The 20,842-nt window shown below is 39.1% G+C and overlaps 1 protein-coding gene across 2 annotated transcripts in view; it reads left to right on the top strand.

The window, feature by feature from the left end:
- Positions 1 to 4,868: 4,868 nt before the first annotated feature.
- fhl3a (four and a half LIM domains 3a) overlaps positions 4,869 to 20,842 on the top strand; it is a 35,089-nt gene continuing 19,115 nt past the window's right edge. For both annotated transcript variants that reach the window (XM_055046996.1, XM_055046994.1), the window contains exon 1: positions 4,869 to 5,063. The gene's annotated coding sequence lies outside the window, so the exon portion shown is untranslated. The remainder of the gene's footprint in view (positions 5,064 to 20,842) is intronic.

Genomic DNA, 20,842 nt, shown 5'->3' with positions numbered 1-20,842 from the left:
TCACAGGCTTGTTTATCAGTCTGATGGCCAATGACCCCGTTTTCTTGTGAAGGTTTCAGCCCAAGGCCTGTCTGATCCACTCAACCACTAGCATGTTTCAACCAGGCAAATACAGATAGCAGGCAAAACATCTTGTGCTCTGACTTACTGGGCTCCGTGCTGTTTAATTCATGTGAGTATTTATCATTACAAGTGAAATGCCTGGTGAGCCACAGCAGGGGTAAATACTACTTTGGAAATCAGAGGCTCGTAAGAAGCTGATGCAGGAGCAGGAGCACAAGAGCATGTGGGTTTGTTCAGGGTCAGCAGTGGAGGAATGCCCTTGTGGAGCAGATGCAGAACCGTTTGGTTTGCTAATATGACCCTGTAAAAATAACACTGCTGACATATTGTAAGACTTCTGTGCTCAGGCTTAGCTCACAACTTTGGTATGTCTCCCCACTCTATGGTTGGTCCTCATCTAGAGTGAGCTGCCAAGCAAGCCAAGTCAAAAAATGCATGACACAAAAGTTCCCCCGGTATGGTTGTTTAGATGCATCTTTTTTCATTGGCTTTCATTGGCATCTTTTTTCATGACGTAATGCTGTAAATCCTCTGTTCTTTCTCATTCATCTTCTTAATTATAACACAAAGTCCAATTTCAAAGTGCATATTCTCTCCTAAAAAGTTATCACTGACAAAGTCCCTTGAAGATCTTGTCTTTTCACCAAGACTTTTCTTTATTTTTTTAATGGCACCAACATGTGGCACATGTGGTAACTACTTACATTTACTTAGAACTCTATCTGAACCGTTTTGATGCATCGGTATCCACAATCTAATAATGTAAATGTCATCGTGTGACACTGATGGAAACTATTCGATTTGCAGTTCTGAACATCCTTTTTTTGTTCTCTTCTGTTTGATCCCAGTACAACTTAAGGACACTAGTGGAATAGTTTTTAGCATAGCGTGCTGAGCACAAATTCTTAAAAATGAAATTATCAGCAAGAGACGATCAGATTTGTCTTTCATAAAGTTATAATTACCAAAACCAGTCTATTTAGTGTGGAATGAGGCCAAAAGTGAAAACCAGACATACCTCCAAACTTTGTACCAAACATCTAAATTGCACTTTTATTAGATAGGAAACAATGGCAAACTTCTTTGTTCATCTAAACTAGAGCTATGTTGATGTTTTAATATAGAAATTGGAAGCAGCTTAAAAAGGTCATGTAAACCCTGTTTACACAGGGGGGCTCTTTATCCAGAGTGACAGATTATGTTTTCTCATTACATAGCTTCACAAAGCGTTACTTCACCTTACTCATTTTAAGAATTAGTTGAATAACTTAGTTTGAAAGTGACAAAATGTTTTGATCAGGATTTCTCAAATAGGGATGGCAGTAATTTGTGACACAGAGTCCCAATGGAACTTCTTCATTCAAGTTATTAACATCCAAATGGTAAGTCATATGACATAGGCAGACAGGGAGTTGCTGCAGCCTCTCTCCCAATGTCAAAGTCATTGTAAATGGCGAAAAGGGTCAGATTCAAAGCAGAAAATTAAGGTTGAACTACAATTATATCTTGTAAGGATGGCTTCAATATTGCTTGTGACTGTTATAAAAACAAAAATGACTGAAGTTTACAGGGAAAACTGTACAAACTCAAGTCCAACAACTTGCTTGAGAAGTGCATTTAGTGAGGGACTTTTTATTCTTTGAATGAGATTGCAAGTCAAGTTTGTATCTGGATATCCCTAACTTGATTTATTTTTCCATTTTCTGTTTTAAGATTGGTCTGAAGTCATGGTTGCTTTCCACCACAGTGTTTTGCAATATATGCAAAACCTTGGAATAAGTGCAACAGCAAGTATCAGGAATGAGCATTAGGGTTACATTTGTAGATCTGTGGTATAGCAGAATTTGTTTAAGCGCAATTAATATCTTTTTTAGAATGCACAAAAAATCTGCATCTTTTGCAAAAAATCTTTGCCTTTTGAGTATGGATTTCTCCATCATAGTTTGTTACTTTTCAGCTTGTCATAAAAATGGTGTCATCTGATTCCAAGTTACAACCATATAACTGAAGTGTAAGATTTAGCAGTATAAAGTTTAGTCTTGTGCTCAGGGGCATGATTCTCATTAGAGCTAATTTTACTCAGGTGTCCTAAAACTGCAAATGTTTAGGAAAATTTAATGTTTGCATTGTGGCGCTAAATTAAATCTCACTGTAACCCGTTTAGCTTGCTGCTCAAATGCAAAACAAAGAGGCATTTTAAATCAGCCACCCTTGACCTTTTTTCAAAGCAAGATGCAATGTGCAAGTTGTCCGACCCAATCTACCTCAATGAATTGACAGGCATGTGTATCCTTTAATTTGTAGCATACAGCCTGACAGGGCCACGCCTTGGAGTGTAAAAGTAGAATTTATAATTAAGGGGTTGTGGGGAGTTAAGGGGTCAGCGCGGTGGAGATCACATTCTCCTAGTTGTCACAGGACCATGAAAAACACAAGTCACAAGCTTTGACCGATATGTATTTATTTAGCAATTTCACATCTACAATAGAATAGAATAGAATAGAATAAAAATAACTTTGTTGTCCTACAGAGAGACAATGCACGTGTAACAGCAGCATTTATATAAGTAGAGTGTTACAAAAGTGTTAGAAATATATGAAAAAACAAGGTTAACAATGACAACAACAATAATAATAATAATAATAATAATAATAATGATATACAGTACAAGATTATAATATAAACATATTGTTGGGTAGAAATATCAATATTATATTCACCATTAAAGGCATGTATAACTGAGTAAGATAGCGTTTTTAAAAAGATGTGACAGACTATTTACAGTACATTATATGCATAAGGAAAAACAGATATTAAATAATATAAATTTTATTTGAAATGAGCAAGCAGAAAACAGTGCAATTGATTTTCCTGTAGATGAAAGTCCTTCTCTCCTAGAGCTGCTGCCAGTAAGAATGAAAACCAAAATACGTCACATTGAGCCTTCTAGGCTTCATTTTAATATTTTATCTGCTTACACACGCAATAGTAAAATGACCATTCAAATAAGGTGTCACCTCTCTCTCTTAATATGTAACTGAGTAACTAATGACTAAGCTGATCAGAGGTGAGAACCCTTTCCTGAGTAACAGACACAGCCTTCTGCATTGGGGCTGTGTCTTGTTGAGTCATGAAAAAGATGAAACATCAGGACTGCACACATTGTAAAATAGGGAAGTGAAATTCAATAACTGGGCTGGTCTTTACTGAATCTGCTCTAGTCATATTAGGACACAGACAGATCAGCAAAGGTCACAGAGTGCAGGAGATGTTATGGTTTGGCCAGTGCTGAGTCTGTCCACAAGTATTTATTTGGATGTAATGTTTCCCTGGAATGGTTAAGCGTGGCTGGAGAAAGTTTGGAAAGGGGTGATCAGACGGGGGCTATAAGAGTACTTTGGGAGACATACCCTGCATCACATGTAGAGAGATTGGAGGTGGAGGCAAGACAAAGCTATTCACGAGTATTATGGTAAAACGTTTATATGAACAACCAACTAAACAGTCCACCAAACCAAACAAACAAACACAGTAACTAAATAAAAGTGAAACTCAATGGAGGACAAACTCATCTGTCCAAAATGAATATACTTAAAACTATCCTAAAACATCTCAATAACAAAGATAAATACATAAAAGAGGTTTGGTAAAACCAAAAGACTGAAATATCATCACCACAAACATGTAAATGTGAGGCAAATATCACATGTATCATTACAGTTTTTGGGGATGTAGGAGATAATAAAACCTATTTAAGATACACTACTTTATGTTTGATTAATGAGTTGGTAAAACTTTTATGCCATTCTGATTGCCACCTCCAGATGGTAAATGCACCCTATGACAAAAACTTTTACTATTTCAACCTATTCTTTAACATAATGATATTTTCTTCAATAGCCTGCACAGTCATTAGATCTCAATCCAGTAGAGCACCTTTAGGATGAAGTGCAATGACTGATTAACATAATATATGTGAAGCTGACAAATCTGAGCGATACTGTCAATATGGACCATTTTCTGATAATGTTTCTGATAATTTATTTAACATTGTTGAATAAATTCCATTGGGCAGGGGAGCCCAAAATTATTCCTACGTCTGGTAGATTTAGGTTCTAAGTAATTGCTTAGATTCTTTAACATATGTCATCTTAGTGGAAGCAACATTAATGTTTTCAAGTTTCATGAAGACATGTAAAGATTAGGGTGATGTTAGCAGGGCCTTCCAATTTCTAAGATGTGGAGTCCATTGCCAAAAATAAAACGTCAAAAAAAAAAAAAAAAAATGTAAAAAGCTGGACCACAATTTAAGAAAAAGGATTTTATTGCTGAAATACCGTTCATCCTTATAGAGAGGTCGCCAGGGGTGCTGGTGCCTGTCTCCAGTGGTCACTGAAATACCAATAAAGACAACATACATTTTTTCAACCTGTAAAAAAAGGTCTAAATAAATATTTATTAACATTTTATGTTAATAAATAAATTTTAATTGTTTCAAACTTATCCCTTTTTAACCAAGTTTTATATTTTGAGATTAGACGTTTCCTCTTTGACAACTGAAAATATTTTGATTCATTACTTCCTATATACAAGAATGTTGCCTATCCACTAAAAAGGAAAGTGAGATACTTTTAACACGGACTTAAACTCTGAACAACACAAAGGGCCCTGAAGAACGCTACCCTACTGCCTGGAGTTCTCTGCTCTTGTTTGAAGTCGCAGAGGCTGGGAGGGGAGGGAGGAATGTATTTTGGGAGGCGGGATCTTGTGACTCACAAGCAACTTCCTCAGTAGTAGGACAAAAGTAGCCGGCAAGCCGCATCCATCTTCGCCACAGAGGTTTGACTGCAGTTAGAAGAAGCGTAGAAAGTTTTCCAGCTGGAAGAGTGAAGCTCCTGACCCGTCAGAGGAGCGAACTGATCTGAGATCAGATCCTGACAGCAGCAGACTTACCGCAGACACGTTGGGAAGGCGAGTCCAGACTTCACACATTACTCCTGGTAAGACTTCAATCAACTTTTTCCTCCCTGTTTCTTACTTAGTTGTATCTATCCATGAATTTGCCAGTTTTCCTTTGGAAATTTTCTTTCATCCATATACAACCTACTTCCGATTGAATTTTTTTTATTTGTTTTTTTTTTATGGGAAAAGTTGCAATCATAGTGACCACAGTTGATGTGGAACAAAAGGTTCTAAAATTAATCAATACAATGTAGTACCAAGCTGTAATTTTTCACCCATAATTGCTGTCTGTGCTTAAGGTAACTACAAAGAACCCTCTTAGAGCATAAATGATTAAGACTCTGCACATAGAATCAACAGTTTCCATAGCTTTGTTATCACAGAGAGATTGCATAGATAAAAATGCTTGGACAGGTGGTAGACATGTCAGTGTTATTTGTTTGATAATTGTGACTCTGGTACCTGAAATAATTCATTGCTTTCATTTAGAACGTTTAGTCTTTAGTGTTTTTTCGCACATGTTTATGTTGGCCATGTTTATTCCCTTTTAATTGTACACAGTTTAAAAAAAATAGAGTGAAAATTCAAACAAATAAGGATTTAAGTGGCGAAAGATATTTCTAAACCAACTGTCACTTCACTTATCACTTCTGATTATATCCCTCTACGTTTCCACTAAATTAAGAGTAGCAATCACTTTGTCTTTTTGGAGAAAGCATTGGCTTGCATTATCAAATGAAGTGTCTAAGGTGGGATTATGGAGCAACTTTTGAAACTCCCATCTGAGTGGTGTGTGAAAACCTCAGAGAGCAAAGTCCCTCAGGCTCAACGTGTCTGCTCTCCGGCAGGAGGAAGTGGAGTATGGCAATGTGAGTCTGCAAAGGGTGTGTCTGTGCTGCAGTGTCTGTGGAGCTGTGTTGGCAGTACATCAATACTGTGTAGCTCATAGTGTTGTCATCATCATGACGACTGTTTTTGCGCACTTGTTGCTTCATGGAGACGTGCAGTTGGCATGGTGGGAGAGCAAAGTGTTGGGACTTGTCAGTGGTGGAACAATACCAGGATGGAGAAGCTGCTTTATGTATCAGTTCACACAGAAGGCCTCCGTGTTTTGTGCTGTATTTATTGAAAGAACATTAATAAAACTTGCGATGAACAAAATATGGCACATTTAAGACTGGATTGACTTTGTAGAACATTTAGTGGGAAAGTCTTAAAAACCTAAAGCTGAATTGGATATTTTTCAGCTCAGGCTCTGTGTGGTTACTATTTGTAACAGTTTCCTTATCTGTTGTAGACTTGTGTCATTTTGAAGTGAGATTGTAGAAAAGTCAAGAATACCTCAGAATAAGTTATGGGTCACAGCTACTCAGATAGACCCCAATTTTTGATAACGTTAGCAGGAAATAACATTTTACAATACAACATTAGTAGATATTAAATGTGTATCTTTCGATAGGAGGTTTCTGGATGAGTTTTTTTTTTTTTCCTTTGTTGAGTATCTTCCACGTTACAACCTGTATGTGACATTGTTTTGTAATGCCTGTTGTAAAATAATTAGTTGAGACTTGCCAGTCTGCTCAGTACCTGCCAAGAATAGAGTCAAATTTCTATTTTATTGTTGACTGCCATTTGTTTGCTGTAGTTCGGTTTGGAAATTATTGTTGCTGCTTCTTAATCAGCTTCTTAATCAGCTGAACTTGATGTAGTTACTTGAAGGTATTTTGGCATTATCACAGTTTGGTAAAGAAGACCCTACAGAATTTGCCGGACTAGCTCTAATAGTGCCTCTTCTGAGAATGTCTTTATTATTTAACAAACTCGCAGCAATAAGACATCTCTCTGCTACAAGTAAGGAGATTACCGATGATTATTCTGCATAAACTAACTTTAAAAAGTCTGAACTCATCCTTCAAGTGTTAAGAAAGTGTAGCCTTTCTGGGTCATTAAAATCCATTGGTATTGATACATGTGATGTTAACTTAAAAGTAAGTCAATGGATAATGCCTGGTTTTAATGTTTCTTAAATTGCTTACTGTGTTTTGCTAAATGTCTTAGTGTAAAATGATCAAGTTCACATTTGTTCACAGACTATTTTAGAACTTGAATTAGAAAACATCAGTGGTATTAACAGTCATTATAAAGTTTACAAAAGCCCTACGGTCCAGTCCCAGTAGTTAGCCATCTTTTTCCTCAATAAACTCACTTAATTATTTTTTTTTCTCATTTTGGTGGTATATCAGTGTCCTTTCTGTTCTTGAGTTCAGCCTAACAAACACCAAAGCAAAACTCCTTTTAGCATCTTTATTGTTTTGCTGCAAAATTTACACCCTGTAGGAATTTGGACTCTGAGGAACCCCACTGTGCTCTCATGGCTGGCAGATTATTTTTACACAACATTTTTGTCACAGTAACAAGCACAAATAATTTTCTACTAACAAAAAAGCCAGCCATTCTGTCCCGTTTAGCATCTGGGAAGTTTGCCTTGACAGAATCCACGGGCTGTATAATGTATTTGTTTGCCTTTTTTCTTCTTCCTCTCCCTCTCCGTCTCACTGACCGTGGTTACATTCTTCAGAGGGCTCAGTGTTTTCCAAAGGTTAGCCCCCGCATGGTGATTGGAACCACGCCAGTTCTGAACTGCAGCTTAAACGACCTGGACTGGTTGTGGCTAGTTTTTATGTGTTGGCACTGTTTGAAAACAGGCCAACGATAATGACGGAGGAATCAGTGGTCAAGTGTTTGCAGGTGCTTTAGGAACAAGTTAAATTTGTGTTGGACTTGCTCCGATTTGACACTGTGAAGCTGACCATTCCTAAATGGTGTTTGTGAGGGCATTGGGTACAGTTGTTCTTTGGCTAATTACTCAGTGGCACTTAATCTCAAAGATTTTGAAAAGTTTTCAACTCAGAATGGGGTGGCACTTGAATTTGATTGTTACACAGCTAGTGCAGGCATGTGTCATCAAATTCACAAGACAGGAGTGTCCCTGATGGGCATTTTCTTCATCACTGTCAGTGTTCAACACTTTATTTCTATAAATCAACAGGGCATTTAAATTAAATTCAAGCTTAGCACTCAGCATAAGTTTCTGTTGTAGCTTGTTATGGTAAGCCAGTTCCCTCCTCTGTAGGATGTGGGGACACGTGGCTGGATGGAATAGCATGTCTACATTCTCTGAAAAGGGGGAAGTGACCTCAGATTTCCTGTGTGGCGATCGCCAGGTGCAGTAATGTCGTGGGGGTCTGGAGACTTCCTCCATGGATGCTTCTGTTGGTAAACGTCTGAAACTTGATCCCTTAAGTTAGGGCCCCTGTGGGAGGTGTTGGCCCCCCCTCTTCACAGTCCAGTCATCTCGCCTCACTTGCTAATCTGTCTTCTCCACAGCATTCAGTCAGTGCCAGATTTCAGAGAAAAAGAAAACATAAACTTGATATAGTCTGCTAAATAGTGTGAATAGGAACCGACTCCCCTGCTAATGGGGGTAATTACATTTCTCTAGGGATACAATTACAGGTCCATACCTAGCACTTACCTGCTACACTCAAAGGAAATTCTGTTTTTGAGGAAATACCAAATTGTGAGGCCGAATTTCAGATGCCTTGTAACTACATGGTTTAATGCAGTCTAATTACATGCCATGAAAGAAAGGGGCTGGTACACCTCACTTGACCCCTCACTACGTGATATTTATTATATTTCATACACCGTGAAGTGAAGGAACATGTCCCTTCTCAAACATTGTTCATGTAACAGATGTTGTCTGGGTGCAGAAATGCTGTCGATTCACAGCTGCATCATCACATTTAGCCTTGTGTCAAGGAAACGTGAGTCAGGCCTGACTGTTCTTCTGCACCCTTGCCTAAAGGGAGGAGGGCAGGGCTGTGCAACAGAAGTCCATGGCATGCACACAAATTAACAAGACCTGACTAAAGGAATGTTATGCAAACTTGCAGCAGTTAACTGTCTCCTTCATCCAAACCTGACTTGTTTTGTTTATTGGAATGAGATCCAAGAAGAACCTGTCTGGATGTACATAAAAATCAATTCACCTCTGCCTCGGGTAAACAAAGTGTGTGCTGAAAGTGTGGAAATCGCTTTAGGATTGTGTTGACGTCATGACTTACTTAATATTCTGGCACCAGTATAAGATTTTATCCTGGGAAAATAGTTTGCTTCTACAGAGGGCATAAATGGTGGATCATTTTTTGAAAACACAGAAAGAGACAAATCACCGCCGTTTTATACAACTTATCATCCAGATTCCAGATCATAATCCTAATGGTTACACTGTGATGTCCATATCACTGTACATGGAAACCTAAGAGGTGCATTTTTAATGACATAAGGTAGAAAAAAAAATTACACAGATCTTTTTTCTTCTGAGAATGATGAAAAAGTTAAAATTTTAAGCCCTGGATGTTATGATGTAATGCCTTTTTACGTGGGATAAAATACAATCTTTTCTTGAATCATGTTTTTATTGGAGGAGTCTCTGCTGCCCTGGCCTGTAATTATCAAAGCTTCTGTCCAGAGTATGCCACTATTAAATTGCGGTATGCCTTACTTTTTGCCAGCTTAGTATAGAATTTAATACTGAACTACGAGTAGACTTGGGCCTGTTATCAGTATCAAAGTCGTAGTTTTTGCTATGAAACTTTAAAACCGTGGTGGAATAGAAGCTAAAAGATTGACTCATCACTCTTATTCACAGTTCTAAACTAAAGTTGGCAAACAAACCACAGGATGTCTATTAAACAGCCCAATGCAAGCTGATATCATCTTGTGGTAATCTATAATGGGTCAAGTAGTTTTCTGAAATTTTAAGCTATTACTAACATAAGATTTTAAATGTATAACTTTCACCACAATTTTTACTATCTCTGGAATTTCAAGAAATGGCTCCATACATAACATGTCATGTTAATGTATGGAACCATTTTTTCTGCCACATAATTTTAATCAGAGAGAACTCATATTTCTTTTGTGCAGTTTGTTTTATTTTATTTCATCCTGTTGGTAATTTTTTTTGATTTTGTAGGAAGTTATCTTAAGCATTTTTTTCATTGTTGAAATTATGTTAACCTGCACATGACAACTAAACCAATCTGAATCTGAAATGTAAAAAAAATCATTACAGATAAATAATCTGCTGGTCAGAGATATTTGCACATCCAAGGTCTCAAATCCCAAGCTTTCCAATCATACACAATTTGAGTTGAAGATGAACATTTGAAACATGAAAATTCACTCTAACACGTGTTAGAGTTTTTAAGATTAAACTCTGACTTTGTTAAATGTTATCAAGATGTAGAAAGAGGTTTCTTGGAGAATCTAAAAGTTCAGCAAATATATTTCAAAGTCCTTGAAATAGCCCTGTGTGTGAGGGGTTATATTTAAGGTTTTTCTGTTCAACACACATGTTCATCATACCATGACATTCTTAACTTCAAATAACATTTTATGCATGCAAAGCCTAAGGGAACATAAATCTGACTAAGTGTATTTGTTTCTGTAGAAGCAACACTTTCGTCATCTTTCCCACTGAGTGTCCTTCTAGGTTGACTAAATTAAGCAATAAATTCAAAGCATCAGCTATGCAGTTTTCAAGCAAGCACTTGCGCACCTGGCATGAAGTGATTCAACAGTGTCCACAGCTCAAAATGCCATCTTTCTGTACAATATAGGTCTTCTGAATAGGCTTGTTTTTTTTGTTTTTTTTTTACTTTTTCCTCTGCCCTGCAAAACTTTGCTCTTTTTTGCATTAGATAATTAAAGATTGGCATTCATATCCATGTACTGTTTGTTCCCTCATATATGCCCACCTGGATCTCACGCCTTTGTGATTTCTCAGTTTTATATGGCTTGTAACGTCAGTTCCACAACTGCACAGGCATTGACATGCTTCCAAAGCATTTAATAGAGAGGGATTCTACACTTGCAAAAGAAAAAAAAAGAGAAAATGAACTGAGACCATGACATTACAGCAGAAAAAATATTGTTAAGGATTTTGGTGATTAGTCTGTTTACACTATTATCTCAATGCACATGAATGCATTGCATGTTGCACAAGTATCTTCCAGGAAGGAAACCCAAGGATGTGAGAATGCGTTATTTGTTCAGATTAGAAGTGCATTAGCCTTTCTGTGATAAGTGCAGTGGTGTTTATTTACAGTGCAGCTGCTGGAAAGAGTATTCCCCTCATTCAAAGTAAACACTGTGAAAATGCCTGCTGTGCATGATGAAACTAGTAAGTTATCAAGAATGTGGCTTCTTACCCAGAATGCATTACGCTATCTCTCTCCATCAACTGCCTTTTTATGTCTTTTCACTCACTAGTATTTACAAGCATACACATTTTGCAAGCTGTGGCCTCTCACTTTTGTCTCTTTGGCTCCGAGAAAGAAACAATAGTCTCCACAACCGAGGCAGGTTTAGACAAGTCACGGTTGCTAGATACACTGAGGTGACGATTTATGCCTCTTACTTAATTGAACTGTATATGACAGTTGGGTGCTTTTCAAAACACACAGGAGACTGCACTTGGCACTGCTATGAAACTCATTTTTAAAGCTGTCAAAGGTTCAGTGTGAAGAAGTATGAAGTTGACAGGACCTGTCTTGTCCTTTTTTGCCTCTGCCTTCTCTCACCTTGGATGCTGACCCTCCCTCATAGTGTGCTTTAGAGGAGCCATAAATGGCAGAAAGTGTCTGTCCTGTGTCTATAAAAGGACATCAGCGCCTGCATGGACACTGTACATCGAGGTACGACACGGGATAGTTACAGAGAGCTTATTCTGTTGTTGTGAAGAGAGACTGAGAGAGCATCTAATAACTTCTCAAATATGTAAATAATGGATCTTTGGGAGGTGAATACAGAGACATAAATGAGAAATTCACATAAATTAAATTTTCTGTATATATTTATCTGCTGAAATCCAATCCACTATGTATAACTTTCTTCAACTACATGTTGAAGCATTTTATAACTTGCTTAATTTATTTGCTATATTCCTATTACGAAAGAGTCCACAAAAGTAAAGCAGTTTTTCTCCTTTTTGTCTAACAGAAGGTTCAATGCCAATCACGCTGAGCTAGCACATTTCCACAACATGGCAGCTCAGAGTGCTTTACAATCTGAAAACTTAAAGTACGTCATATAGTCAGCAGTTGTAAAAACTAATGATAGAGATTACACTTTGTCAAATTCCAACGCAAAAATCATCAATATACATAAAAAAACATTGGTCAGTGTTCCATTTATTGGGGTTCTACAGCAACTGTATAGAGGTGGATTTTTTTGTCTTGATTTAAAGAAACTCAGCATTTCAGCTGTTTTGCAGTGTGATGGAAGTTTGTTCCAGATTTGAGGTGCATAGAGGCTGAATAGGAAAAAGCAATCAGTAATATCGTCCTGATTTTCTTCATGAGTAGGCAACCGACCATAATATGTTCTAAATGTTAATCAGGTGTGGATTGCACCTCTTTCACTTAACCATACTGCATAAGTTATATTGTTTGAGCATTAAGTGTTCTGTATTTCTACTGATATTGTGTTTATGGTTTTGGGCTGTTAGCAAAACCACCGACAGAAAAGGAGGTTCGGTTTCATCAGCAACTTCAAATTGTAACATTATTCTTTCATTAAAAATGGTCTGACTTATGAATGAGAAACTTCCTAAAAACAATAATTCTTTAGCGGGGTTTGATATAATAATTGTAATAATGATAAGTGTTTTACTAAGAAGAACAATAACACTAGTAGTCACACTACAACACACAGTGTAGTATTATGTTTAAATCTGTGGACACCTGCTTTGTTCACCAGCTGTTGTGTCATTATTTTTACGATCTTATTCCTTATGAAACTGTATGCATATGAGCCAGGCCTGGTTTTCATTCATTTCTTAGTCAGGAACAGATGTAGACTCCATTTAGACATTTGCATCAATTGGACAGTTTGTTGCACAATTAAACAGACATGACTGAAAAAAACTGCAAGGAGAGCAATAGGCTAACAAACCCTGTGGCTAATTAGAAAATTATAGAAAAAAGAAATCCGGATGAGAATGTCTGAATAGAAAACAAAGCAGGACAAGCACTATCAGTTCCCTGAGCTAAAAAGTAACAATATCTTTGGAGTATTAAAAAAGTGGTGAGAACTGTCACCATGTTTTTTCTGCAAAGTGTGAACTTCTTTTAGTTTGCTCAACCTTATGTGGAGATTATCAGGTGGGAGGGAAAGATACACAGATGGACCAGGGTCTGTAAGCTGTTTTCTTAAAGAGAACTTGGAAACTTGAAATAGTTCAGGAGCCAACAATTATGCACCTGAAAAAACAGAACAATTTAAAAATCTGTTTCTTTTTAAAATGCCTTTAGTTATGTCTCCAAACAATTTGAAAGCAGCCATACTTATACTGAAGATATTCATGACCCCATATCCACTCTACACTTAAAAAAAAAAAAAAAAAAAAAAAAAATATATATATATATATATATATATATATATATATATATATATATATATATATATATATATATATATATATATATATATATATATATGGCAGGCATAGTGTACAGAAACATCTGTGCAGAATATGGACTGGAAACCCCAAGATCAAAGTGGGAAACACCCCCAAAGGTGGTGGAGAACGCCAGAGCTAAGATCCTGTGGGACTTCCAGATCCAGACAGACAAAATGGTAATGGCAAACCAACCAGACATTGTCGTAGTGGATAAACATCAGAGGAAAGCCGTTGTGGTAGATGTAGCAATACCAAGTGATTGCAACATCAGGAAAAAGGAGCACGAGAAACTAGAGAAATACCAGGGCCTCAGGGAGGAACTGGAGAGGGCCTGGAAGGTGAAGACCACAGTGGTGCCTGTGGTCATCGGGGCCCTCGGGGCAGTAACCCCCAAACTGGAGCAGTGGCTACAACAGATCCCAGGAACAACATCAGACATCTCAGTCCAGAAATGTGCAGTCCTTGGCACAGCCAAGATACTGCGCAGAACCCTCAAGCTCCCAGGCCTCTGGTAGAGGACCCGAGCTCAGAGGATAAGAACCACCCGAGGTGGGTGAGAAGGGAATTTTTTTATATATATATATATGAGACCCAATACCCACCATGGAAAAGACGGTTAGAGGCTAAAATCAAGATAACAAGGAGGGAAGTGAGCCAACTGTCAGAGCTCCACAAGGGTATAATGAAAAGACCAGTACCCAGAAAGTACAGGCAGATGCCCATACCTGAAGCACTTGAAACTGCCAAACAGAGGCTCCAAGCCTTGGCCAGCCGCCTAAAGAGATACACAAGGGAGAATGAATCCAGAAGGATTAACCGGCTCTTCTCCACTCAACCAGCTAAGGTGTACTCTCAATGGCAGGGTAATAACAACAGAGCAGACCCACCAAGGCTGGAGACTGAACAATACTGGAAAGGCATATGGGAAAGGGAGGCGTCCCACAACAGCAATGCACAGTGGCTGATCTCTCTACGAGAGGACCACAGCAACCTCCCTGAGCAAGCCCCGGTAACCATCACTGTGACAGATGTTCAAGAAAGAGTCTCAGGTATGATAAACTGGACAGCACCAGGGCCTGACATGATCCATGCCTACTGGCTAAAGAAACTCACTGCTCTCCATGAGCGACTGGCAGCCCAAATGAACCAGCTGCTACAAAGTGGGACTCACCCTGAATGGTTAACTGAAGGGCGGACAATCCTAATCCAGAAGGATCCATCAAAGGGTCCAGTCCCACCCAACTACCGACCAATAACCTGCCTCTCCACAACCTGGAAGCTCATGTCAGGCATCATAGCGGCCAAGATAAGCAAACACATGGATAAACACATGAGCACGGCACAGAAGGGTATCGGTGTAAATACCAGAGGAGCCAAACACCAACTCCTCATAGACCGCACAGTTGCCCGAGACTGCAAAACCCGACACACCAACCTGTGCATGGCTTGGATCGATTACAAGAAAGCCTATGACTCAATGCCGCATACTTGGATTATTGAATGCCTATAGATGTATAACATCAACAGGATTCTGAGAGCCTTCATTGCAAACTCGATGAAGCTGTGGAAAACCACCCTTGAAGCCAACTGCAAACCACTTTCACAAGTGTCCATCAAATGTGGCATATACCAAGGAGATGCTCTGTCCCCGCTACTGATCTGCATAGGCCTAAACCCCCTTAGCCAAATCATCAACAAGACTGGCTACGGATACAGACTCAAAAATGGGGCCAACATCAGTCACCTCCTCTACATGGATGACATCAAGCTGTATGCCAAGAGTGAGCGAGACATCGACTCACTGATCCACACCACCAGGATCTACAGCACTGACATTGGGATGTCATTCGGACTAGAGAAGTGTGGTCGGCTGATCACAAAGAGAGGGAAGGTGATCCGCACAGAAGGAGTCTCACTCCCACAAGGAACAATAGCAGACATAGAGGACAGTTACAAGTACCTAGGTATACCACAAGCAAATGGCAACCTCGATGAGGCCACAAGGAAAGGAGCCACAGCTAAATACCTCCAACGAATAAGGCAAGTCCTGAGAAGCCAGCTCAATGGTAAGAACAAAATCCGTGCGATAAACAGCTATGCCCTGCCAGTAATCAGATACCCTGCTGGAATAATTAGCTGGCCAAAGGAGGAGATAAAAGCCACAGATATCAAGACTAGAAAGCTACTAACCATGCATGGAGGGTTCCATCCCAAATCCAGCACCCTGAGACTGTACACAAGCCACAAGGAAGGAGGCAGAGAACTAGTGAGTGTGAGAACCACTGTCCAGGACGAAACAACTAAGATCCATAAATACATCAGGGACAAAGCCTCAATAGACAATGTGCTCAGTGAATGTCTCAGACAACAGGGAACGGAGGTTGAGGTGCCAGAGATACCATCATGGGAGGACAAGCCCCTACATGGGATGTACCACCCAGCAAATAACCCAAGTGGCTGATATCAGTAAATCCTACCAATGGCTGGAAAAAGCTGGACTCAAGGACAGCACAGAGGCCCTCATCCTGGCCGCCCAGGAACAGGCCCTAAACACCAGAGCAATAGAGGCCCAGATCTACCACACCAGACAAGACCCAAGGTGTAGGTTGTGCAAGGAGGCCCCTGAGACAGTCCAGCACATCACAGCAGGGTGCAAGATACTGGCAGGGAAAGCATACATGGAACGACATAACCAAGTGGCAGGCATAGTGTACAGAAACATCTGCAGAATATGGACTGGAAACCCCGAGATCAAAGTGGGAAACATCCCCAAAGGTGGTGGAGAACGCCAGAGCTAAGATCCTGTGGGACTTCCAGATCCAGACAGACAAAATGGTAATGGCGAACCAACCAGACATTGTCGTAGTGGATAAACATCAGAGGAAAGCCGTTGTGGTAGATGTAGCAATACCAAGTGATTGCAACATCAGGAAAAAGGAGCACGAGAAACTGGAGAAATACCAGGGCCTCAGGGAAGAACTGGAGAGGGCCTGGAAGGTGAAGACCACAGTGGTGCCTGTGGTCATCGGGGCCCTCGGGGCAGTAACCCCCAAACTGGAGCAGTGGCTACAACAGATCCCAGGAACAACATCAGACATCTCAGTCCAGAAATGTGCAGTCCTTGGCACAGCCAAGATACTGCGCAGGACCCTCAAGCTCCCAGGCCTCTGGTAGAGGACCCGAGCTCAGAGGATAAGAACCACCCGCGGTGGGTGAGAAGAGAGAGAGAGAGAGAGAGAGATGGTGCATTGTCATGCATGAAGATGATTTTGAAACTGAAGGTACGGCTCTTCTTTTTGAAACATGAAAGAAAGTGATCAGTCAGAAAGTCCATATACTTTGCTGAGGTCATTTTTACGAAGGGACTGACCAGTTCTCCCCATGATATCGGCCAAGAAAATGACTCCACCACCTCCTTGCTGACATTACAGCTGTTTTGGAATGTGGTGGCCATCCACCACCAATCCACTACTGTGTTCATCTGGTCCATCCAGGGTTGCACAGCAGTCATCAGTTAACAAGTCTGTTAGAAAATTAATCTTCATTTACGGCTGGGCCCACTGTGACCATTTCTGCTTGTGAGCACTGGTTAGGGGTAGCCGAATGGCAGGTTCATGCACCGCAAGCCTTTGGAGGATCCTCCACCTTGAGGTTCCAGAGGCATCAGCAGCTTCAAATAACTGTTTGCTGCTTTGTAAGGGCATTTTAACAGATGTTCTCTTAATCTGATGAATATGTCTAACAGAAACCTTCCTCATTATGCCTTTATCTGTACAATAAAAGCATATCACAGTACAATAATGCTTCAGTTTTTGTTAAATATCTAATGTTTTCAAACCTTGTTATACGACACTACACTGTCTGATGATTTTCGTCAGCAAAATATAATTTCCATTGTCAACAGTGAATGTTGCTTTTTCTGATGCATGACTGCTGGTCACATCTTGCCTTGAATTTATTGATAATAGACCACATATGTGATTGTAATGGATTTCATCAGAGAGATCCTTTCATTTTTCCATATTGCTTGAAACCTGTGGCCTGCTTAATAATGTGGAACATCCTTCTTAAGGAGATTTCCTTTAAATGAGCTGACCAGACAAAATAATCAATCCAGCTCTCTGAAATTAATTATAGTGATTCAAAGAACCCTGGCACACAATATCATCTATAAATTTAATAATTTGGAACATGGTGTATACACTCATTATTTTGACTGCACATGTCTTGATGTATTTTTCAAGTACACACAGAGTTGTGCATTTTCCTGTCCAATGAAGTCCTCCAAAAATGGCAGATTCCTTTTTACGTTGGACTTCTCATAAGCCTGACAGATATCTCCTAGTTGTTTCTTCTCTGCTTGTCCTTAGGTCCACCATACGTTTGCAATTCTGTCTGTCTGCGACTTTAATGGGCCTAAACACTCTGCTTCAAAAAGAGCAACATTCACTGTTGGCAATGGAAATTAGATCAATGGGTAAAATGCAGGCCAGACGGTGAGCAAAGCACTGCAGAGGGCCAATGACACAAGCACCATGACTTCACTCTTGAAGTATTTGGCCCCCTTAATCCCCTTCCTCATCCCATTGCTTGCTGTTTCAACCCTGGTGAGACGAAACTGTTTAATGTTTAATGATTGATGAAAAAGAATGAAGTAAATGTGTTGCAGTATAAGATCTGATACATGACTGCTGGGCGCATCTTGCCTTGAATTTATTGGTAATAGACCACATATGTGATTTGTTTTCGATAGATTTCTACCCTTGGATCCTTCCAGTCCAGAGATTGTAGAAATACTTAAATATCTTATTAATTTACTCAAATGTGAATCATATTTAAAATTGACCTAAATGACAAAGAGTCTGCAGAGCCACAACAAGAGTTTTGTGGTTTCTGCATGCTAGTGTTTTTGTTTACGTCTGTTTTGGGTTCTTTGCTTTCCTTATAACCATGGAAGCCAGTATTCCCCCTGAATAGGAAAAAGAGCAGGATAAAATTGAAATAAGGTCGGTAAAGATTTGTTGTTGATAGATTGGAAGATGTTGACTGGTCTGCACTGCGAAGCAGGGTAATTCAACCATGCTATCAGTATTTACCAAAGCACCTGTTCTTTCTTTGTCTCTCCATTTAACATAAGCAGATAGGACTTTGCATTTTATCACTTGTAATGAATTAGGTGGGGGAAGATGAATGGTGTTTTGCATGAGTGCATGATAAAGAGATCCTGGTGTGTGACACGCAGATAAGGGTCTGAAGGATTACAGCTCTCTTTCTACAAAGTCAAGAAAGTAACTGCAATAATTTTGAACTTGAAGGGCTTCTTAAGACTCAGCTGTTAATGTTAATAAAAATGTTTTGGTTTTTTATAACAATGATCATTTTTAAAGTGGCATAACAATGTCACCTCACTCTTCACAGTAGGGCTATTTTGGATTTAACATGACATTCTTTTCAATATTCATGAACAATAAAAGCTTCCTACATAAGCGTTCATTCAAGGCCCAATTTATTGATCCAAAACTTCAAAACACAACAGATTTTGTTTTGCTGAAGGTTTAATAAAACAACAGAACAACAGAAAAGAGTGAGGTAGATGTGCTCAAATGTTGCCGGTAGTCTGCACTCATGGCAGTATGATTTATGGATAACTCTAAAGTGAGCTCAAAAATGACTTGGTGAGTCATTTTTCAAAGTCTTCGTCTACACACATCTGTGCCTGGACATTCAGCTTCCAGCTAAGTGACAGAGAATAAACCTTTTTTTGCTCATTAATCTTTACCAGTGTACCAAACAGCTGGAGGTTTAGTTAATCATTAATGTGCATTTGCTTTCCACCACACAAAAATGTGCAGCTCCAATCTCCAGTGTGGGTGTCACTCATTTATCAATAATATATTTGAAGGTCAGTGCAATCAGGGAATCAGATTTTTTTTTTAATAACACAAAATACTGTTCCCTATTTTTGTCTACCTTCTACCCAGACTTATATATGTACTACAGGTTTGGGGCATGCCAAACGTTTTGTGATGTATCCAGAGGTTACAGATTTTGTACTATCTAGCTTTTCAAAAGGAAATATTCCAGCTGCACACCTCAAACAGAGAGGTTCACATATTGACAGTGTCTACAAGTTCACCAATTGGCAATACAACGTTTTTGAGTCTTTGACTGACCCACCAAATCCCTCGAAAGCATTAGAGGTCCTAGTCACTAATGACTAGTCAAAAATCATTGGTCAAGCATTTTCAGTCTAAAGAGGCGGATTCCAGCCACAACCTGCTTCTTTTGTTTGTGAATCTCTAACTTTAATGCATAATCATATTGTGACTGAATTAAAGGGGGTGAGTGAATCACAATATGACTTAACCTCTCTTTATGTGATGTTGAAGACAAAGATGTTTGATATAACAGTAGTAAATACCAGCTCTTGAGTCTAAATTCATTGCATCGCCTTGGATGTGTTTGGCAACTTGCAGAGCCTGCAGGTGTGTCCATGTCACCCAGTCTTGGTTCTTGTGCAGGACAATGTCTGTGTTTAGACATAACAAGGCTGTTTTTTATTGTAACTGTGTGCTAGTATGTATATGTTCAGCAGTCTTTTTGAGGAGTTCCAGAGACAGCTCTGTTTGGGGTAACAGGAAGAAGCACAGTGTGAATTCATAGCGTCTTGGACATTACTATCAGCCCTGTGCGGGTGGACCGGGTCATTGGCCAAAGAAAAATGAAGCTGTCTTTTTTTTCTTTTTTGTTAGCATAAGAGCAGTGTAAAGGAAGAAGACACAATGTTTTTCATGACAGGAAACAGCTCTGAAGGATATTTTGAGGTAAACCTTCAATTACACATGAGGTCTTCAATTTGTTCTGTGTTTTATTAGTTTTTTTTTTTTAAATATGTTTTGCCATATTGTCAATAAATGTATATTCTTCAGCTTATTAAAATGTATTGAAATGTATTGAAGTCATTTTTTTCAGATATGTATTCCTACAACATAAATGATTGTATTTCTCATTTCTACCATGCTCTCAATAAAACCTCAGGGTTATGAACTTAAGTTAAGACCATGCAGCATAAAGTGTGACTGAATGCCACTGCCAAAGCTTTATAGTCCTCAGCAATGTAGCCACTGTTTACTTGTATCCATAGAGACAAGTCAGAGAAAGGAAAGTTTGACTACTAAACTGGAAATGACTTATGAATTGGTCATCCCAGGTCTCCCCAAATTTAAACAGTGTTATGTTTATTCAGTCAGTTCCTCTTGATTTATAGACTGTGGTGGACAAAGCTGA

The sequence above is a fragment of the Poeciliopsis prolifica genome, unplaced genomic scaffold, assembly GCF_027474105.1.
Source record: "Poeciliopsis prolifica strain line A6 unplaced genomic scaffold, Auburn_PproV2 SCAFFOLD025, whole genome shotgun sequence".
In the NCBI taxonomy this organism is placed as follows: Eukaryota; Metazoa; Chordata; class Actinopteri; order Cyprinodontiformes; family Poeciliidae; genus Poeciliopsis; species Poeciliopsis prolifica.
The sequence above is the reverse complement of the archived record's forward strand: the minus strand, read 5'-3'. Positions and strand labels throughout refer to the sequence as shown.